We start from the raw sequence: 22,410 nt of genomic DNA, 5'->3' as shown, positions 1-22,410 counted from the left end.
GGTGAAGGTTGCAGTGAGCCAAGATTGCACCACTGCCCTCCAGCCTGGGCGACAGAGCAAGACTGTCTCAAAAAAGGAAAAGAAAGAAAAAAAAATGAGTGTTTAGGCTGGGTGCAGTGGCTCATGCCTGTAATCCCAGCACTTTGGGAGGCTGAGGCAGGTGGATCACTTGAGGTTCAGGTGTTGGAGACCAGCCTAGCCAACATGGTGAAACGCCATCTCTACTAAAAATAACAAAAATTAGCCGGGTTTGGTGGCGCATGCCTGTAATCCCAGTTATTTGGGAGACAGGCACGAGAATTGCTTGAACCCAGAAGGTGAAGTTTGCAGTAAGCCAAGGTTGCGTCACTGCACTCCAGCCTGGGCAACAGAGCAAGACTGTCTCAAAAGAAAAAAAAAAGTTTCTAGAGCCAGTAAACTGCATTTACAAAAGAAAAACATTCATTTTGCATCACGGTACTTCTAAGTCACACACAGACTACATTTGCATCTGGCTTTCTCCACTGTATTAAATCGTTTGTACATCTGTTTTACAAAGAAAATATAAGGTAAAGACTTTTATATTTTAAAAACTACGTTTAAAAAAATCTAATAAAGGCTGAACATGATGGTGCACGCCTGTAGTCCCAGCTACTCAAGAGGCCAAGGTAGGAGGACTGCCTGAGCCCAGGAGTTCAAGGTTGCAGTAAACCATGATTGTGCCACTACACTCCAGGCTGGGTGACAGAAAAAAAAAATTAATACATATATAGAAGAGTAAATCAAGGGGAATACAACAAATGTATGCTTCCCTCTTCTTTCTCCCAGTTTCTGTGTCCTCTCACCAGAGATGCTGTCACAGATTTCTTATATATCATTTCAGAAGCATTTTGTTTTGTATTTGCATATGTTTTTAACAGCGCATCTTTATCATTTTGGACTTGAAGGTAGGAAAATGTGTTCTAGGAGTCCCTGCATTGTTAGGCAAGGTCTATAGGCCCTGCCTTAAAAAGGATCTGATGAGTTGCCTGAGAAGTTAGCATTTGCTTCTGAAGTAGCATTTTCTTTTAACCAGTAGATTAAAACAATACAGATTCTATATGAAGAGTTGCTGAGAAGGTTGTACACATTGGGAATTTGCATCTAGACATGGAATTAGTGGACTCTAAACAAAGCTAAGTAAAATCTATAATATCTAAAATATCCAAGTCTTTAAAAATAGCCGTTTGAACAAGGAGAGCACATGGACAAGGGGGAAGAACCTCACAAACTGGGGCCTGTCGGGTTGGGAGGCTAGGGTAGTGATACCATTAGGGGAAATACCTAATGTAGATGATGAGATGATGGACCTAGCAAACCACCATGGCACGTGTATACCTACGTAATAACAAACCTGCACGTTCTGCACATGTACCCCAGAACTTAAAGTATATATTTTTTAGAAAAAAAGATGTTTTCCTAAAAAATTCTTTGCAAACATATGGTTTTAATCAATAAAATCTTATTTTACATGTAAAAAAATAAGTTTGGATTCACAGATACTGGAGTCTTTTGATTGTGGACCTTAAGTCTTTTTTCTTTCTCCGCTTTAATCTGATTGTTCCTGGCAGTGCGTAAAATGACCAGTTCATTTTGGTGATTATTTAATCAGGACTGTACTACACATTAAAGAGTAGGCTGGATCCTAAAGACCTAATGTGTGTTCTTAACTGTTCAGTAAACACATAGGCCCTTTTGGTCACATGACTACCATGTCTAATTCTCAACCTAATTTTTTCTGAGTTTTGTTAATATTCCTTAAAATGCCAAAATGTCATGATTTGTGTAGTGCTCAGGTTGATGAGAATGAAGCTTTGTTAAATTATTGCGATGCAAAAATGTTTTTAAGAATTTTTATTAAAGCAAAAATAATTTTGATTATAAATGTCTGAGGTGCTCAAGAAACTGAGTTGCCTGTGAGTATAAATGCTCTATATGTATTATCTCATTTAATCCTTTCAAGCTGAGGCTATATTATTACTTTCATTTTATAGATGAGGATATCGAGGGTTAAATAAAGTAACTTGTCCAAGGTCACGTAGTTGGAAAGTGGAAGAGTGAGGGGTTGAACGTTGTTGGTTCTTCTAACTTCACAGCCCATGTACTATATGTACATAAAAAAATAAAATCGAATGCAGGCATATCTCAGGGATTTGGCTTTGCTGATGGCGTCATGAAATTGCACCAGTTTAGTTCTCTTGCTGTTTCCACTACGTCTGCAGTTACTTCCCACATGGAAGTCTTGAGCGCCTCAAAGTTATCCATGAGGACTGGAATCGACTCCTTTCAAACTCCTGTTAATGTTGATATTTTGACATACTCCCAGGAATCATGAATGTTCTCAATGGCATCTAGAATGGTGAATTCTTTCCAGGAGGCTCAGTTGACTTGGCCCAGATCTTTAAGAGGAATCATTGTCTATGGTGGTTATAGCCTTACAAAATATATTTCTTTTTTTTTTGAGACAGGGTCTCACTCTGTGCTGTCCAGGCTGGAGTGCTGTGGTATGATCATAGCTCACTGCAGCCTTGACCTCCTGGGCTCAGGTGATTGTCCCACCTCAGCCTTCCAAATAGTTGGGGCTACTGGTATGCCCCATTATAGCTGGATTATTTTCTTATTTTTTTTTGTAGAGTCAGGGTTTCAACATGTTGCCCAGGCTAGGCTTGAACTCCTGGGCTCAAACGATCCACTCACCTTTGCTTCCTGAAGTGCTGGGATTACAGCAGTGAGCCACCATGCCCAGACTGTATTTCTTTAATATGCTAATAGTTGTCTTGAAAGTCAGAATTATGCCTTGATCCATGGGTTGCCGAATGGATATTGTGTTAGCAGGCATGTAAACAACACTGATCTTCTTGTCCCTTTCTATCAGAGTCCTTGGGTGAACAGCAGTATTTTGAAATGAGTCTTTTTTTCCAAGCAGTAGGTCTCAGCAGTGGGCTTAAAATATTTGGTAAACAATGCTGTAAACAGATGTGCTCTCAACTAGGCCTTTTTGTCTAGCATAAAGGCAGAGTAGATTTGGGCCCTAGAATTAAGAATGGTCAGTGAGCATTGGCCTCAACTTAGTCATCCAGCTACTTGAGCCCCTAGCAAGAGAGTCAGCCTGTTCTTTGAAGCTTTGAAGCCAGGCATCAGCTTTTCTTTTCCAGCTATGAAAGTCCTAGGTAGTATCTTCTGCCAATACAGGGCTGTTTCATGTACTTTGAAAATCCATTGTTTAGTGTAGTCACCTTCATCAATTCAATTCTCCACCCTTGTAGGGTAATTGGCCTAATTTCACTATTGTCTCCAGGAGGCCCTAGGAGGGGGAGAGAGAGGGAAACTGCCAGTAGGTGGAGCAGTCAGAACACAGCATTTTTTAGAATTATCTTTGTTGTCCTGTGGATGCGGTTCATGGCACCCAAAAACAATCACAATAGTAATATCAGAGATCATCGATCACAGATGACCGTAACAGGTGTAACAATGATGAAAAGTTTGAAGTTTTGCAAGAATTACCAAAATGTGACACAGAGACACAAAGTGAGCACATGTTGGGAAAATGGCGCATTTCTAGCAAGGCTGCCACAAACTTACTTACTTTTTTTTTTTTTGAGACGTGGTCACACTCTTTCACCCAGGCTGGACTGCAGTGGTGTGATCTTGGCTCACTGCAACCTCTTCCCCCTGGGTTAAGTGATTCTTCTGCCTCAGCCTCCTGAGTAGCTGGGAATTCAGCACCCAACACCACACCTGGCTCATTTTTGTATTTTAGTAGAGATGGAGTTTCACCATGTTGCCAGGCTGGTCTCAAACCTCTGACCTCAGGTGATCTGCCTGCCTTGGCCTCCCAAAATGCTGGGATTACAGACTTGAGCAATCACGCCTGGCAAAAAACGTTCAATTTATGAAAAACTCAGTGTCTGCGAAGCACAATAAGATAAAGTATGCCTGTATAATCTCACCATTTTTACATAGCATCTGTTAATATTTGGGCATAGATCTTTCCAGCATATTATTCTTTTTCCACAGCAAATATATATTTTCAAAACTGGCATCAGATGTACGGTTTTGTATTATGCTTTTTCCAGTTAACATATATGAGAAGAAGATAAATGGCTGGATGAGATTTAATTGGATCTCTAGTGTATTTCATTTAGACATTTAGGTTGTTTATAATATTTGCTGTTGTAGAGATTATGAACATCATTGTGAGAATCTCATTGCTTTAGGATATATTTCTGGAAATGGGATTGCTGGGTCGAAAGGTGTGATTTTTTTTTTTTTCCTCTGTTTTCAATGGCTTATGGTATTTATTGCCAAATCACCATAGAAAGTTGGTGTTGATTTTTTACTTCCTACAATAGTTAATGGGAGTGGCCATTTCCTGACCTCTTGACAATATCTGGCACAATATTCACCATTCAGAAAAACCTTTTCCAGTTATTTGTTTGAGCATGTTCAAGTGTGTGGAGCCTTTTTGTGTTCTTTGTCTAGTTTTCTTTGGTGATGCTTTTTCTTATTTATTTGTAGTATCACAGCCCTTTTCCCCTTTTGAATCATGCATTGTAGTGGAGGAAAGTTGGAGGGAAACTCAAAAGAAGAAATAATTTGGGTCCGCATTACGTGGGAAAGACTTCCTAAATGAAGTGGATTTTTTTGTTTTCTTTTTTGGACACGCAAAGAAAATCAGAGAGCAAGGAAACAAAACATTTGAGAATTGCCGTGTTTTAGTTTTCTTACCTGTAAATGGGAATAATAGTATTTGCCTTTTTATTCAGAGGATTAAGTGTACATGAATGCTTAGTTTTGGCACACAGTAAGCCTCAGAAAATGTAACTGATGCAGTTATTTTGCTGTTTGATGCCTGATTAACAGAATTAACAGTTTGACAGCAAAAGAACAAAAGCCTATCCAGTCCACAAATTGAGATCAACTAGTTTTTGAGGTTTTGGGCACATTTTAGTCACTTCCAGTAAATATATGTTACATAAATGACGAGCACTTCAGATTGGTTGGGTTGGGCATTTGGAAAAACTATGGAGAGAACATTAGTTTCTTGGTTTCATCAGAATTGAGGTTAGTTTAGGGTCTGGCACTTTGACTATTTAAAATTACTGTGCTGAGCCAGGCACGGTGGTGCAAGCTTGTCATCCCAGCTGCTTGGGAGGCTGAGGTGGGAAGAGCGCTTCCAAGCCACAAGTTCAAAGCTATTGTGATCACACGCTCTCCAGTCTGGGCAGTGTTGCAAGACCCTATCTTTGAAACAGTGAAGAAAAATTCAAAATGTGTGGCAATAGAACTTCAAGCTTGTTTCTTTCTTTTTTTTTTCTTGGTCTCGTTTTCCCTTTTTTCTTAGGTTCCTCCTGTGTTTTCTTCTTCCCTATGATCATATATTCTGCATCTTCTCTCAAGAGTAATATAATTGTGTGGGATGGGGTGCACCTAGAACATGCAGGAGGGTCCAAAGCACCTTTCACTGTTGGTGTCAGTTTCTCATAGCAGGTAGGGATGGTTTGGGAACATCCGAAGGGATGGTGTCAGGCACACTGAGACTCTAAAACACCCTGTTATTGGCTCACCTTGCTACCTACAGTGACATAAATAGTATATTCTCTACATTATAAATATTTTCTCTCCCCTCTTTCTTCCACTCAGTTGTTTGTCTGATGACCTGAATCTTTTATCAGAGTCTCAGGTAGGCCGACAAATATATGTAGAGCCCTTGGAAACTTGTACAGGAGTCTGAGAGAATAGAAATGGAAAGCAAATGTTATCGTGCAAGTGAACATGCTGAATTTTCAGAATGTTCCTCAGTTCCTTTTTCAGAAGCGTGCGGTTTGGTTAAAAGAGTTGTATTGGCCTGATAGAGCATTTTAAGGTATCTCAATTTTTTACTCAGCGTTTTTGACAGAATAAATAGATCTGTTGTGCTGTTCTCACATCAGCTAACATTTGCTCTTTATAAAGGGGTGAAACTCCTCCTTGGGTTGATGTCATACTACTACAGTTTACATCATGCTACTACGCATTAGCCATATCTAGTTGTTACTTTAAATTTGTATTTGAATTTCAAGTTTGGCTGAGGCTGAGACCTTACTGTACTTAGCAAAGGTGTGCTTTTGCTGGTAATTTGCCTTTGAATTTTTATCTTTGTCATTTTTCTGTTTGCTTCTTTAGCCTTGAGGCACCTGTTCATCTCAGATGAGGGTTTCTCTGCCTTCCCAGCCATCTTAAGTTTCACATTGTTTTAAATTGATTTTTATTTTATCCATGTAGCTCATGTACATGATTTTAAAAGTCCATAGTTTCAAAATACTTAAAAGAAACATGAACAGTTTCTGTTTCTCTCACCTATCCTCATCTTGAATCTACTTCCCCAAACTCTTACAGCTATTTCTTCTGGTATTTATTTTCATATTTCTTTTTTTTTTTTTTTTTTTTTTTTTGAGACGAAATCTTGTTCTGTCTCGAGAGTGACAAAAACAAACAAAAAACGAAACCAAAAAAAAAGGCTGGAGTGCCGTGGCACAATCTTGCCTCACTGCAACTTCTACCTCCTGGGTTCAAGTCATTCTCCTGTGTCAGCCTCCTGAGTAGCTGGGACTACAAGCGTGTGCTGCCACACCCAGATTATTTTTTATATCTTTAGTAGAGATGGAGTTTCACTGTGTTGGGCAGGCTGATCTAGAACTCCAGACCTGAGGTGGTTTGCCCGCCTCGGATTCCCGAAGTGTTGGGATTACAGGCATGAGCCACCATGCCTGGCCTATTTTCATATTTCTAAACTATATGCCCCTACAGCTGTTTTTAAAAAGCGATCCACAGATGTAAATGGTGGCTAAGAACTGAGGTTTGCTAGGCTCTTCCTGCTGCTCCTCCTGGCTTTCTCAGTATGTTACACTGTGTCGATTGTTTAAGCTTGTGTTCAGAGTTGTAGCAGACTGGATAATGGCCCCCAAAATAAATCTCCATCCTAATCCCTGGAACCTGTGAATGTTACCTTATATGGCAGAGGATTTATAGCTGTGAGTGAATTAATGATTTTGAGTTGGGGAATCATCTTAGGTTATCCTGGTAGGCTGTGAATGTAAGCACAAGGATGCTGTAAAAGGCAGGCCAGAAAATCAAAGGAGGAAGCAAGAGATAGGATTGGTGCAAGGAAAGGGTTACAAGCCAAAAAATGCAGGTGGCCTCCAGAAGCTAGGAAAGGCAAGAAAATGGATTCTCCCCTTAAAGCTTCTAAAAGGAACCATGCCAGCTGGCAACTTCACTTTATAGCCCAGTGAAACTGATTTTTGACTTTCAGTATCCAGAACTGTAAGAGAAAAAAATTACTGGTGTTTTAAGCCACCAAATTTGCACTAATTTGTTATCGCAGCCATAAGAAACTAATGCAGTAGTGGACATTGTACATACAGCTGCTGTATACTTTCTGATTTTTCTTTTCTATTATAGCAGTGTTTTCTTTAGAGTTAATACCTTATTTATTCATTTGTTTGGTTTTTAATCTCCCATCACTGTTTTGTTTCTACACCTTTCAAAAGCCTTTTAATGCAATTTTCCACATGATCAGAAGAATCAGTTCATGTTCCCCATCATGTTTCAGTCTGGAGTACTTTTGTTTCTTTTTCTGTGACTCTATCACTAAATCATCCTCAAATCCTCTGCAGAAATTAAATCTCCTCTTAGTATATTGAAGCACATCAAATGTTGTATCAGTTTTACTTTTGCCTTAAGCTCTATCCCTCCAACACATTTGCTTCAAGCTGGGCAGTTTCTTAAGTCTGGTGCACAGCTGTTGTCCTGGGATTTTCCTTCATCATTATCATTGTGATCACCATCGTGGGAATTCCTTTTGCCTCTCCTATGTTAGAGCTCCTTGTTCTTGGATCCCGTATCTTTTTCTTTTCTTGGTTTATGCTGTCATTTTGGGATGGTGCACAGTTTCCAGCACTTCATTTTTGAGATCTTGCCTGCATGGAAAAGATGTGTTTATTCTACTTTCACACTTTCAGGTTTGGCTAGGTAACATTTTCCTTCAGAATTTGGGAGATATTTCTTTTGTCTGTTAGCTTCCACTGTTACCATTCTGTTGACTAATTTTTCCTTTCTGGATGATGTGCTGTGGTGTGGGTCTTTTTCATTAATTGGACTGGTACTCATTGGACCTTGCAGCTTGTAGATGCATTTCCTTCCATTTTTTCCTTCTCTGTTTGTTTTTTCTGGAACTCCTGTTATCTGGATCTTGGACTTTCTGTAATGGTCCTCTATTTTTTTCCCCCTCTACTATTTTCCATTTTCTTTTTATTTTAGTTTCTGGAGGATTACCTCAGTTTTGTTCTCAACCCTTTCATTTGTTTTTACCATTATATTTTTAAGAGCTCTTTTGCCCTTTGGAATAATATTGTTGGTGGTGTTTTTAAAGCAACTCCTGTAAATGGAGTATCTTCTCTTTGAGACGATTAATAGTTTTTTGGTTTTGTTTTCATTTTCTAATTTGAGCATCTGTTTCTTTTGAGTTCCTTTTTTCTCATTCATTTGGTAGACTTTGGTATCTGGTGATCCTTGGTTGTCTATTAGCTCTTAAGAATGAGGTACTAAAAGTAAATTAGCTTTGTATCCACTGGCAGAGATATTCAGCTGGTGGGCTTCACTGTAGGGTGATGAGCCAGGGACCCTCAGGTCAGTGTCTCTAGATTAGAAGAAACTTCTAGTGTCTTCCCTCAGAGGGAGGTGGCTAGATGGGATGGGTCATATCTTAAGCCTGGCTGCTAACATTCTGGGAGCCAGGAAGATCATTGAGCAACTCATGAATTAATATGTAGCCTTTCACCTAATCTTGTTTTTAATTTGATGCCTTACCACCAGCATCCTCTCAAATTAATACCATCCCTAGGTCTGGTCCAGTTTCTCTAGAGGTAAACTTGTTCTCTGTGTTAGAGTCTAGCTTCTCTGCATCTTGCATAGATGTTTCAACCAATAGCTGTTTTGAGTCTCATGCCTCACTGCAGCCCTCCAAGGTACCTGGTGCTTCTGTGTCCTGACTTGGCAACCCCTTTTGCATGCTTGGAGGTTTCACTTGCTTTTATTTTTCTGAGTTTTCTATTTTTTGGCACACTGGTGGTTATCTTCCTTTATTAGTTTACTGTCATTTTAGTGCAGTTTAGAAGATAGTGCATGTTTTATATTTACACGTTTAACAAGTGTGTCAGTAAAGTGTTTATAGTTCCTTTACATTCATGTCTAGGAACACTTGATAATCACTTTCTGTGCAATAGAAAAGGGGAATTCACGGAATTGATATAAAAGTAGATTTGTTTTCTTAGATCTAAATTCTGATTGTGGGGTTTTTTGTTTTTTTGGGGGGTTTTTTTGAGATGGAGTCTTGCTGTTGTCCCAGGCTGGAGTGCAATGGCGTGTCCTGGGTTCACTGCAACCTCTGCCTCCCGGGTTCAAGCAATTCTCCTGCCTCAGCCTCCCGAGTAGCTGGGATTATAGGCATGCGCCACCACACCTGGCTAATATTTTGTATTTGTAGGAGAAATGGAGTTTCACCATGTTAGCCAGGCTGGTCTCAAACTCCTGACCTCAGGTGATACCCCCCTGCTTGGCCTCCCAAAGTGCTGGGATTACTGGTGTGAGCCATTGCACCCGGTTTTCGTACTGTTTTAATGGACTTTTCTTTCCTCAATTAATAGCAAAGAATGATAAAAATTAAAATAGCTTGTGTCTAAGATACCTTCATTTTTAGACCTAAATTTTAGACATGAAGCAGTCAGCCAAAGCAGTGAGGTTTTAAAGAACTTAATATATCAGAGAAAACTTTACTCCCAAAATAATTAATACATATGTTTGTCTTAGAATGAAGACATTTGTCATAGACCTTTGGGCTGCTGTTAACAGAATACCACAGACTGAGTGGCTTATAAACAAACAAAAGAAACGTATTTCTCACAGTTCTGGAGGCTGGAAGTCCTAGATCAAGGCATCTGCAGATAATGGTGAGGACCTGCTCTCGGGTTCAGAGACAGCTGTCTTGACATGGCAGAAGGGACAAGGGCTTTCTCTTGGGTCTCTCTTAATTTATAAGGACACACTAATCCCATTTATGAGGGCTCTACCCTTATTACCTCATCACCTGCCAAAGACCTCCCCTCCAAATACATCACATTAGGCATTAGGTTGCAACGTGAATTTTGTGGGGGACAAACATTCAGTCTGTAGCAACATAAAGTAGTTACTGATTGCAGGCCAGCTAAAATCTCCGTTTTCCTTTGGGAAGATCATTTGTCTTGAACTAAGACACAGGATTAAGGGAATAATGGCTTTCTTGGTTTTCCATCAGGAATACTCATCCCCTGTCAATAGTAATACAGCATTTGTATTATAGATTTAGTACTGGGCTGCCTCTGCCTACCCCAGAGGTCCTTCCTGTCATTCTCCCCTTGCTTGCTAGTTGGTCCAGCCACAGGAGCTTTCTTGAGGGCTTTGAAGTTGCTCCTTTTATTCTCAAATATACTTTCCTTCCTAATCTTGACTACCCTGTGTAAATTAAGCTCAGTTCCCTTCCTACCCCAAAAGAGATGTACATTTAATGTTACCTGTTTTTAGAATATTCTTTGTATTATTTGAAATGATGTTGTTTATTGTTTGCTTGCTTATTGTATGTAGGCTGCTTCTTTCCAGTTTGTGAGTTTCACGTATGATTCGGAAATGAATCGTGATTCTTTTGTTCTGTGATTTTCGTTCTTAGCTTCTGTAACATTTTTAGGCATATGACAGTATCTGGCATTTAATGGGCATTTGTTGAATGGATAGATATATTCTGCAGGTGTTTTCATGTGTCATCTCATTTTAAAATATATGTTAACTTCAGTTTTTTTGTTTTATTAAATGTACACTTTGTTTTTCAAAATAGGGAAATGCAATAAGCTAACAGTTAGTAGCACTTCCCAGTTATTTAAACCAGTAAACCAGACAAATCCTCATAGTCACACAAGCTAGTATATGCAATGGAGTATAGACAAACTATTTTAAAGACCCACGTACACAGTGGTTCAAAAAATTAGCTTGTTCCTCTTTCACGTGACCGAAAATTAGCTTGTTCCTCTTTCACGTGACCATCAGTGGTACAGAGGGGTCTGAAGTAGATAAGCCGGTTTTGCCAGAGATTACCCAGGATTACAGGTTTGTTCTGCTCAGGGTCTAGGTGTATTGCTCTTGTGTGTGTGTGTGGTCAGATCGGTCTCAAATCTGTTTTCTAGCAAGGAGGTGACAAGAACTTTTATTCATAACCCATTGTTTAGAACCTGGTATAAGATAATCAAAGAAATGCAGCCTCTAATTTCCTATTAAAGCTCTGTGTGTGTGGTTCTGAGGGTGAAGGTGCCAGATGTTCCGTTACTAAAGGAGAAAGGGGGAAATGGCCACTCATAGGAACCGTTAGTCTCTGCCTCAGCTACTAATTCTTAGCACTTTTACTCAGGACTTTTTAACTCCTTAGTTCAGTCCTGTTTCCTTCCTGCTTCCAATTTAGTGTAAAAGCCTTATGTATAGGATCCTAATTCAAAGAGTTTAATATTTTTTATGACATGAAACAATTGGATATTTGAACAGTTACTGGATATTTCATCTTAAGGAAGTGCTTTTGATTTTTTCAAGGTATGGTCATGGTGCTTGGTTATATTGAAAATGGTGGTCTTTTAGACATCTTTCCTGAAGTATTTATAGGTGAAATAATTTGATGTCTGGGATGTACATGACATAACATGGCGTGGGTTTCTAGGTGAAACAAGATTGGCTTTGAATTTATAATTGTGGAAGCTGCATGATAGGTACACAGGAATTTATACTATACTCTTCTGCCTTCTTTTGTATGTGATTGAAATACTCTAACGAAACATTTAAAATATTAGTTTATACTGATACCTCCAATTTAAATTGAATACCACAGGGTTATTCCTTACTTCCCTCGTTCTGTATTTGCGTCTTTCGGATCTCACAGTGAGAACCTTAGTTCCCAGCCCTGTAACTTTTTTTGGGGGTGGGGGGGTCAGAATATAAAGATGGACAGAACCTGGATATTTGATAACATTAAGCCAGTGAATTAACTAACCCTGGGTTTATTTGCCATGCCTTGGGACATTTTATGTGAGATGACAATTTTTTTATTGTGGTAAAATACACATAAGGTTTACGATTTTAAAGTGTACCATTCAGTGTCTTTAAGTGCATATAAATATGTTGTGTAACCATTACCACCATCTGTCTCCAGGACTCTTTTCATCTTCCCAAACTAAAACTCTATAGGCATTAAACAATAAGTCCTCCTTCCCGTCTCACCAGCCCCCTGGCAACCCCCAGTCTACTTTGTGTCTCTATGAATTTGACTCCTAGATGTTTCCTGTCTGTGGAGTCCTGCAGTATTTTTCTGTTGTGACTGTTACAGCATGTCAGAATTTTCTTTCTTAAGGCTGCATAATAGTATGTATATACCACATTTTGTGTGTTCATTCATATGTTGATGGACATTGCTTTCACCTTTTGGCTATTTGAATAGTGCTGCTATGAACGTTGATCTTCAAGTATCTGTTGTTTAACTTCCTGCTTTGAATTATTTTTGGTAAATAACCTAAGTGTAGTTAATGTATCATCTAGTAATTCTGTGTTTAACCTTTTAGGAACAATCATACTGTTTTGCGTAGTGGCGGCACCATTTTACATTTTCACCAGCAATACACAAGGGTTTTAATTTCTCACTAACACTTTGTTTTTTTTTATAAGAATTTTATAGTTTTAGGTTGTTAGCCCTTTGATCTGCTTTGAGCTAATTTTTAATATGATGTAAGGCCGGGTCTGTTTTTTTTTCTTCTGTGTGTGGATACCCAGTTTTCCTGACTCCATGTTTTGAAAAGACTGTACTTTCCCCATTCATTGGTCTTGGCAACCTTCTCCAAAATCATTTGACCATGTGTGCAAGGGTTTACTTCTGAGCTCTCTTCCATTGATAGATAGAACCCATTAGGATGAATTTTTCTGTTTATGCAAAAAGTGCTTTAGGGATTTTGTTAGGAATCAAGTCTTCTAATTGATGAACATGGAATGTCTTTTCATTTGTTTATGTCTTTATTTTAGCAATGTTTTGTAGTTTTCAATGTAGATATCTTTTGTCTCCTGGGATGAATTTATTCCTTAGTATTTTATTCATTTTGATGTTACTGTAAATGGAATTGTTCTCTTGATTTCCTTTTGGGATTGTTCATTGTTATTGTATAGAAACAACTGATTTTTGTGTGTTGATTTGATATCCTGTATCTTTGCCAAGGTAAGTGATTTTACTCCCTAAGTGCAGTGCTAAAATGTTTGAAAATCACCTTTCTTTCAAAACTTCCCTTGGAAATCTGGTGAGATCAGGTTTGACCTTTAGGCACTGTGCCTTACATGTGCTGCGCAGGATAGCTGCTTCTCTTGGTTATATCCTATACAGCTATATGTGGTGAATGCATGTCCGCTTAACGTGTTAGTGTGTGTCGACTCTCTTCTTGTTCTCCTGTCAGCAGAAGACGAAAAGCAGAATTCTGATTATTTGCAGACTCTACACTTTGTACTCCAGGGTATCAGATCAGAAAATATGTTGCTGCCTGATTCAGTTTTTGTTGATTCTTCCCTTCCTATCCCTTTCGTTAATATTCTCAGGCGATAAAGAGAATAAGCTGTTGGAAGAAGGTAAAAGAAATACATGGCGTAGGAAAAGGTTTTTTTTTAGTTGTTAAACCAAAAGTGAGCATTTTGGCTTGTGAATTAAAACACTGCTGGTACTCTAACTTATGATTAGTCTTAAGTATTGGTGTATTCCATAGTGCTAAGTGCCCACTGCTGGGAAGGCAGTTGTAGGTACTTGTTTACAACTCTCTGTGGTTAATTAATCCTGTCTGTGTGATTAGTTTGTACAGCTGATCAGCTGCGTCTCTCTGCCTTTTAGGATTGTTGGTGTTGTTATGCTTACTAAGGTTTGTAATGTTTTAAACTGAACCAAGTTTGGTGGCATGATTATTGTTATTATTATTATTTTAAGAAATCAGCAGTTTTTTAAATTAACATGGTAGAAATATCCTGGGAATTGATGGCGTAGATTAAAACATCTTTGTTTTATCCAACAATAGAATTCAATTATATGGCTAGGAACACCAACAAGCATTTCCTGTCACATTTATCAAAACAGTCTTTTAAAGAATGTGTAGAGGGCCTTACTTAAACAAATAGCTGTGTTGACTTTGGGAGGAGGATGGTTTCCTAAGCCCATGTGTTAGACAGATGACACACCAAAATGACCAACGAGCATAATAAGGAGAATTCAGTATCCTTGGAAACCCTGGAGAGGTGCCATAACTAAACTAAAAAATTTTAGCAGGAAACAGTACAAACAAGAAACATTGTGAGGGAAGGCCTTAGTGTAAATGTGGTTGTGCAGCACTGGTAGGAGTAAGTGACAGGACCTACTTTGAATTGTCAGAGTTATACTTGAAGTGGGGAGCCACAGTACAGGACAGTTGGTTCCTGTATTCTGAAATGGGATTAGAAACTGAATGACTCTTGCCAGTAGAGAAGGCTGGCCACCCATGGTGGCAGGAGACACTGGACCATGAAGCACAAAGTTGAAACTGCCCCAAGTTTCCTTCTTTGTCAGGCAGCCTCTAAGGTGGCCCCAGTGATCCCTGGCTTCTGGTATTTACGTCTCCGTGTAAACTGCTCGCTTGGGGTGTTTCTGGACCTCTAGTGACTGGCTTCCACAAGCTGGACAAGATGCTGGGATGCTCCTTCGGAGGTTAGGTTACAGAAAGGTTTTGGCATTCATGTTGGGCTGCCCTCTTTCACTTATGGAGGGAAGCCAGCTACCATATTTGTGTGGTTCCATGTGGAGCTCACCTGTCAAGGATCTGTTGTGTCTGGCCAAGAGCCAGTGACCTAACACCTGTCAGCAGCCGGTTCCCGAGCTTAGAAGTAGATCCTCCTCCAATCAGGCTTTCGGATACCTGCAGCTTCGTGAGAGACCTTGAACTCAAGGCCCCCTGGCTAAGTCACACCCAGATTGCTGACCTTCTGTGAGATAATAAATGTTTGTTGTTTTAAGCTGCAACCTTTGGGGCAATTTTTAAGGCAGCAGTAGAGAACTTACACAGGAAGTAACAATGTAAACATTTCCCTTCCTAGGTCTGAGATTTGAACTTGGTTCCAATGTGTTTTCTGGTTAAACTCAGCACAGTTCCCAATATTACATAAACACCAGGCCTTTTTCTTTAAAGGTGCATACAGAAAAGAAAGGACACATACAGATTCAGTAGATACTGTAAAGGAGGGTGACCAATGTGAGCAGTACCTTCCCATGAAATAGGCTTACTGCGGGAAACAAGAGAAACTCAAGTTTAAAGAGCAACTAATTAGTTGCTCTGAGAGACCAACAAGCATTTGAAAGGATCAGAGAGCGGGAAGGAGTTCTTAAGTGAAATTTGTGATTCTTAACTATTGGCTCTTTGGAGTCAGGTAGCAGCAGGGTTTTAGAAATACTCCCACAATACAGTGGAAAAAGGAAGTTGAAAATTGTAACAAAAATATAAGGACCATGGCATTTGTTTGTATTCATTTTCTCAGTTGCATTGCTACAGAGCCTATTTGAGGTGCTCAGCAGCTGTGTGTGGCTAGTGGCTACTGTACTAGAGAGTGCAGAATAAAACATTTCTATCATAGGAAGTTTTGGTGGACAGTGCTCTGGCAAAAGGTGTAGAGTGTCTTCCAGAAAACTGAGGGAAAAAACTATGATAAACTAAGAATCCTAAATTGATGAAGTTATCCTGTACATTGGCAGTGCAACAAGATGGCATTTGATAGGTGTGCAGGAACTCCAAGTATATCACTCAAGTACTTTACTGGGGGGGATGGGAAGGACTTAAATACATCTAGCTGAGTAGTTAGCATCTCAAAAGCATGAAAAGTCAACTTCAGTATTGTTTAACTCTCTATATCCCATTTCCCAGAATAACCCAAGACTTACCTATAAAAGTAGGAGAAAATCTTCATCTTTGACAGCTATTAAGAGGATGCCCTTCATAAGCCAGACTTAAGACCGTCAGAACGGTGGTTTCAACCTAGACAGTTCAACTCTAGAGCTTCCCCTCTCCTGACAGTGATAAATAAAGCCACAGGAAGCGGCAGTTTTTAAAGACATTAATCCATTGAAACCACGTTTGCTGAAATCACTAAAAAGTCTCCAAGTTACCCAGTTTCATTCTCAGCCCTCCCTTTACTTGATATTTAAGAACATTTGGATACAATTCATCACTGCCTCCTTTTAAAAACACAGTCTTTGCCTAGCGTCCAGAAAATTTCTTCCTACTCACCAGTAGTTCCTGTGCAGTCTCCTTTTCTACCTGGTCTCAAAGCTCAATCCTTAGCCCAGACCTCTGGCTTTCTTTATCTATGTTTATTCACTAGGAAATCATGTTTAAATGTCCTGTGACTTTAAATGTCTTCTCTGAGCTGATGGTGCCCTAACTGTATCTCCTTTTCCCTAATCTGCTTTCAGTTCAATCTAGCTGTCTGTGTAGAAAACACAAACACAGTTTCTTGCACAACACGCTTCTGATACATATTAATATGTGAGTTTTTCACTGTACATCAAGCAAGCAATCAGTTTTGCAGCAGACACCTGCTGGGTACCCTCCAATTCAGTTCCAACACTGTCTGGAAGTAGCATCAGATTCCACAGGTGGAAGGGGCTTAGTCCCACAAGAATGCCCTCCACTTTTTCCAGTTCCAGTTGGAAGCTGCAAGTTAACTGTACTTCTAACCAGTCTTGGGTATGTCTTGGTCAGTGATGTGAAAATGGACTTACACAGTTGTATTTGCTGTTGAGATGCTGTTTTATACTTCATATAAGATAAGTATCTGCCTATTAATGATACTAGGTGCATTCAGCCACATAAGTATCTGGACATTCTTGGCTTTCATCTGTAGCTGTCTACACTTTATCAATTATCAAGCCTTGTTTGGCGTACTTTGGAAATGTATTTTAAAATTTGTTCACTTCTGACCCCTCTTTGGCCTCTGTGCTTTAATTTCTTCATTTGTTAAATGGGTGTATTGATACAGCCAACTTAATAGGTTTGTTGTGAGGATTAAATACCTAATATACAGTATGTAAATTTCATTTCTTTTTATTTTTGAGACAGGGTCTCACTTTGTCACCCAGGCTGGAATGTGGTGTGGTGCTATCTTCGCTTATTGCAGCCTCAGCCTCCTGGCTCAAGCCATCCTCCCATCTCAGCCCTCCAGGTAGCTGAGACTGCAGGTGTGTGTCACCACGCCTGGCTAATATTTTCTATTTTTTTTAGAGACTGGGGTTCACTATGTTTCCCAGGCTGGTCTTGAACTTCTGAGCTCAAATGATTCTCCCGCCTTGGCCTCCCAAAATGCTGGGATTACAGCCGTAAACCGCCATATTGGCTTGTTATGTAAATGTTAAATGTTGCTGTCTAATGATACCATATTTTACTATTACTGGCTCAGGTCACTCTCATTGCTTAACTGGGTTTTCTAGAGTAACTCCAGATTGGTCTCCAGTTTTCCCTTTGCTTAGGTTCCTCCCAGTTCTCAGTCTTCTTCACTTCAGTTTCAACAGTCTAAGGTGCATGTCTAATTGGATTGCTCTTAAAATTCCCAGGTGGGCTCCTTTTTGACATTGGAATAAAGTCTGTAAAGTTGTTTTGTAACATACCTTAAAGACTCTGGCCATTTTCTCTAAATATTCTGCCCCTTTGTTTTCAGTTTGTGGGTGAACTGGAAAAATTTTGTCAGGAAACAAACTGTGTTGGGTGTGACTCTGCCAAGACAGATAGACAGTGAAGTGCTTTCTGATTACAGCTTGGCCGTAATAGTCACGATTTGTGAAGATTTTAGGGAGATATTAACAGCCAGATACCCATTCTAATTATAAACCTTAATCAGGCATACATAGATGCAGGAGTTTTATGCTGTGCTACTTGTTTGTATAATCTCCTTGAGAAACTATTTAAATTGTGTTTAATGAGGCCACTGAATGAGGTGGTTTGCTTTGTGAAGTTAATTGTTAGCCGGTTAAAAGTTGGGGAACATCTAATGAAGATGATAACTAACTTTAAGGTCTAGAATGCTCAGTTTAGAGCTCTTCTTTCTTATATAACAGTTATATAACAAGGTTTATTGTCTGTTTAAAAAAGCATACCTGTAGACTAAACGTATTAGCAGCTGTTTATCTTTCTGTTCTTTGTTGCAGTAGGATATAGTTCCATTCCATTTTATCCAGACAGGATAACAGATAATCCAGGAACAAGTTACACAGAAGGGAAACTGGTTCCAGGACACATCTCTGGAAGTTACCTTGTGAACCCTGACGTTCATGGCAGCATTACAATGCACGTTCTGTCTGAGCATCAAGGTTAGCACAGCACATGTTCCTGTTCACTGTCAGAGGCTAAGGGAAGGTTATCATAAAGGCCAGTAGCACTTGATGCCATGCACATTTCTCCATAGTCTGGTTGTTGGAAATCATGGCAAAGTCAAGGTGATATTTTGGCCAAGAGACACAGGAGTACAGAATCCTATCCTTGACCAACCATACTTCTCCCTGAGGCCTCTGAGAGTGTACATGCCAAGGGCAGTAAAGCCAGGCAATTGACTTGCTTGGGCTTTAGCTTCAGACTCTAGTGAGCTCAGTGGGACCATTTGGAGAATTTTTTACCTAGGCTAGATTGACCAGAATAGGCTGGAAACAGTGAAGACTCACTTCTGCCTTCGGTTACAAAGCCTAAAGGGAGCAAGCTGCAGCTTACCAGTGTGCTCACCCGTGTACCACTTTTATTTAGGTTCATTCATGTGGGGTTCACTTCCTTGTGCTTATTGCTTGTTTAACCTTCAAAGCAACTCTGTGAGTCAGATATGTAAAGGTGAGGAAACTGAGTCTTTAAGAGGTCAGGTTACTTTCTCAGGGTCATACAGGCAGTGGTGGAGGTGTGGATTTGAGGCTCTGGCTGTAGGCCATTTCTTTTCAGATGTGGCCCTGAGAATGTGTTAGAGGTGTGCTACCACCCCTCAGCCCTTGGCAGTGGGTACCTGAGTGGGGTCTTAGCTGACCAGAGTGCCTGGGCAAACAAGAGCAGCTTCATCTTCCCTTTACAGCATGTTATGTAAACATTAAATGCGGCGTGCGCCCTGACGTGAGGAAAGTAGAAGCTCCCTGGCCTGCTGCACTCAATCGGCAAGAGGGAGCATTTGCCCCTCCTCTTCTACTGCCGCCCTTCCTTCGGCCTCAGGTTACAGGAATAAGATAGTTAATCCCAAGTGGGGAAACAGCGTTTGAAGAGTATTGAGGGGAGGGAAAGGTTGGAAACTGCTTCAACCGGGAACAGGTGAGCAGATCAAGCCTTATTCACTTTTGCGGAGTGAGGGATTCCTAAAGGACTAACCGAACTTGCTCTTCAGGGTGTTAAAATAAAATGTTCTTAAATCCTGAACATCACACATTTCTGGGAGGAGTATCCTGTCCTTTGGGAAAAATAGCAAGAACTTCGAGCTCCCTCTAGAGGCCAGCAGTGATAAAAGAGCGTCATCTTAGGGAAATCATTGTACCTGAAGCTAAGCTACCTTTCAGCAGGAAACTGTCATTTTATATATACAGTAAAATGTTTTCTTATATTGGAAAGAAATCGGTGCCTCTGAAAAGAAATTTGGGTTAATCATATTCTAAGTAGGTGTGTGGGGGGGGCAATTGTAAAGTTCATTTACTGTGTAGAAATACAGCTGAGAAGATCATGAAAGGAGGTCATGTGTCCTAACAAAATAGTATATTATAAGCGTTGGAACAAACCAGATCAAAGTAAGAATCTGATTTCTGTGCTGTTTTGTGCCAGAATGTTTTGGCAGTAGACCCTTGAATTGAAGAGAGATAAAGGTGATCTACAATACTGGCTGTGTTCCCACCCAGTCCTCCCCCTCATCTGAACAAAACCAGTGAGTACTAGAAGAGTAATATTAGGAAATGCAAGATGCAGGCATATGTTCAAACTTCGGAGTAAGCTAACATATACAGTTTCTTAACTTTTAGAGTCTCGGGTTACCAAATGATTCATCTATTCCAGGATAGACATTTTAGTCATAACCACAGATGTCAAGGAGTTACTTATGGGTTTAACCCTTTACTGTATTTAGTGCTTTTGTTCTCAATATATTTATACTTCTCTAAAGGACTCACTGAAAGAGTTCAGTTCTAAAATCTTAAGAAGTAATTTAGATCGTGGTAATATTAATATAAAAAAGTTGCATTCCCACCAGGAATATGTGAGAGTAATTGCTTAATACTTGTACTGAGTATTGCCTCTTTTTAAAAAAATCTTAATTATGGGAATGGTGTGTAGTGGCATATCATTTTTCTACCTTGTAGAAATCCATCTGTTATCAAAGTTTCCATGGTTATTTTTATGCAAATGGCTATCACATATTTGTTAACCTGATTTCCCTTTCTGGTAAGCCATAATTCCGAATGTTTTTCTAATTCTGTAAAATTAGGATCAGATGTGCTTTGTAACTTTTTAAAACTCTGTGGTACGTTGTGGACCATATCCTTAGAGATCTGTTATTTTTTTGTGCTGGCATGTGCAAGTACACATAGCTGGACAGCAGAGGAATATTTACTAAAATAATAATGGTTCCCTCAGAAGTGGGGCTAAGAGTGATGATTATCCTTTTTCTACAAAGTAGTTTATTTATGAGATTAAAGAGTGGAGTTAATTTTAATTAAGGACCTATGTTATGCTAATCTCATGACTGCAGGTAATCTTTGAAAATCATGTTGTATATAAACACATCTGATACCTAATTTGCAATTTGCATTAATCTGCTAACTGTTCCAGTGGTGGGATTTCAGGGTTTCTTAACACTTTGCTCTTTACCAGTTGGTTTATTTATGGTGATCATTGTATCATTTTTTTATGAACACAATACTCTTAAATACTTACATATATAGATTGCTGTAAAACTTTTTAAAGTACCTTTGTTGCAGTACTGATTTTAAGGTTACGAATTGATTGATTTAACCATTGGCTATTAATCTTTAGCTATTTTATCATGGTTAGAGAATACGGGCTTTATAATTTGATTTCTTGGAGTTTCTCTGTAGGTCAATGTTTGTATTTAATTGCATATCTTCTTAGAAGAAATAAATACTTTTAATTTGGTGTAATTTTTTTGTGTCTATTTGTCAGTTATATTTTTTAGGTGTCTGTCCCTCTCCCTCCCAAATCCCATCCTTTTACCTACCCTGTCTCCTACATTTTCATCAATTCCTTATTCCTAGTAACCCTGATCATTGTAAAGTGAAAATCTGTATTGGGCATAAAAATTCATGATTGTTACATTTTCATCATACCTTTTATCTCCTTATTACCTACCTAGTATAAACCCTTTTTTCCTATTGGATTCTTCTTTAAAAAATTTGACCAGTCATTGGGGGGCATTAGCTGTATTTATTAGGCATGGGCCAAGTTCGATAGCTATTTGGCAGTTTGCAGGATAGTTTTGAACAAGAAAAATTGTTCCATGGTCTGCATAGCTTACAATATACTGCCAAATGTTCATGATACTGGAAAAAGAAACTTTATTTTCTAAGCCTAGAAACCGTTTTATACTTACAAAGGGTTTTTTGGGGGTAGGGGGCAGGGGTGTGGAGGCCACAACTTTAATGTATGTACAGAAGGCTGCTGTGTAAATCAAGGGAAAGTTATACTTTATAATGTTGGGATTTTTTACAAAGAATTCTTCACAACTTTGCAAAATCATATCACCGCTGCAATGGTGCTAATGTGTTTTGAGTTGCGGGTACCATATACCCATGTGAGTCTACGTTTAAAACTGAACCTTCCATGTTGAGTACTCTGCATACTTTGTCATCATGCCTTGAGTATTTACATTTAGTTGTCATGTCATGTTTTCAAATAGTCCTGCCCTACCCCTTCCCAGGACTGCAGCGATACTTACATTAGAACATTTGATGTTATCCCACAGGTCAGGTCTTGGTTACTTTTTCTCACTCTCTTTCCTTTATTTTGTTTTGATTATAGGGTAGTTCTTCAAGTTCTTGATACTTTGTACTACAGTATTAAATGTATTAGTCCCATTCAATGTATCTTTGATTTCAAATAGTTTTTTTTTTATTTTTAGTCACATTTTTGCCTTTCATCTTTTATTTCCTATCATGTCGATGATTGATTCTTTGTTCTCTTTTTTTTTTTTTTTTTTTTTTTGAGACATAGTCTCATTCTATTGCCCAGACTGGAGTGCAGTGGTACAATCTCGGCTCACTGCAGCTTCCACCTCCTG

General features: G+C 39.2%; 1 protein-coding gene across 4 annotated transcripts in view; it reads left to right on the top strand.

The window, feature by feature from the left end:
- The window catches only part of PPP2R2A (protein phosphatase 2 regulatory subunit Balpha), a 74,577-nt gene that overhangs the window by 13,641 nt on the left and 38,526 nt on the right, over positions 1–22,410 (top strand). The window contains exon 3 of one of the 4 annotated variants that reach the window (XM_078347207.1): positions 9,868–10,007. The exons of 2 other annotated variants lie outside the window; for them this stretch is intronic. The gene's annotated coding sequence lies outside the window, so the exon portion shown is untranslated. Of the gene's footprint in view, positions 1–9,867; positions 10,008–19,946; positions 20,047–22,410 lie in introns of all 4 variants that reach the window. One more of the 4 variants, XM_078347208.1, reaches the window with a different exon arrangement.

The sequence above is a fragment of the Callithrix jacchus genome, chromosome 13 (genome assembly GCF_049354715.1).
Source record: "Callithrix jacchus isolate 240 chromosome 13, calJac240_pri, whole genome shotgun sequence".
Classification (NCBI taxonomy): Eukaryota; Metazoa; Chordata; class Mammalia; order Primates; family Cebidae; genus Callithrix; species Callithrix jacchus.
This window is presented reverse-complemented; position numbering and strand designations above follow the sequence as displayed.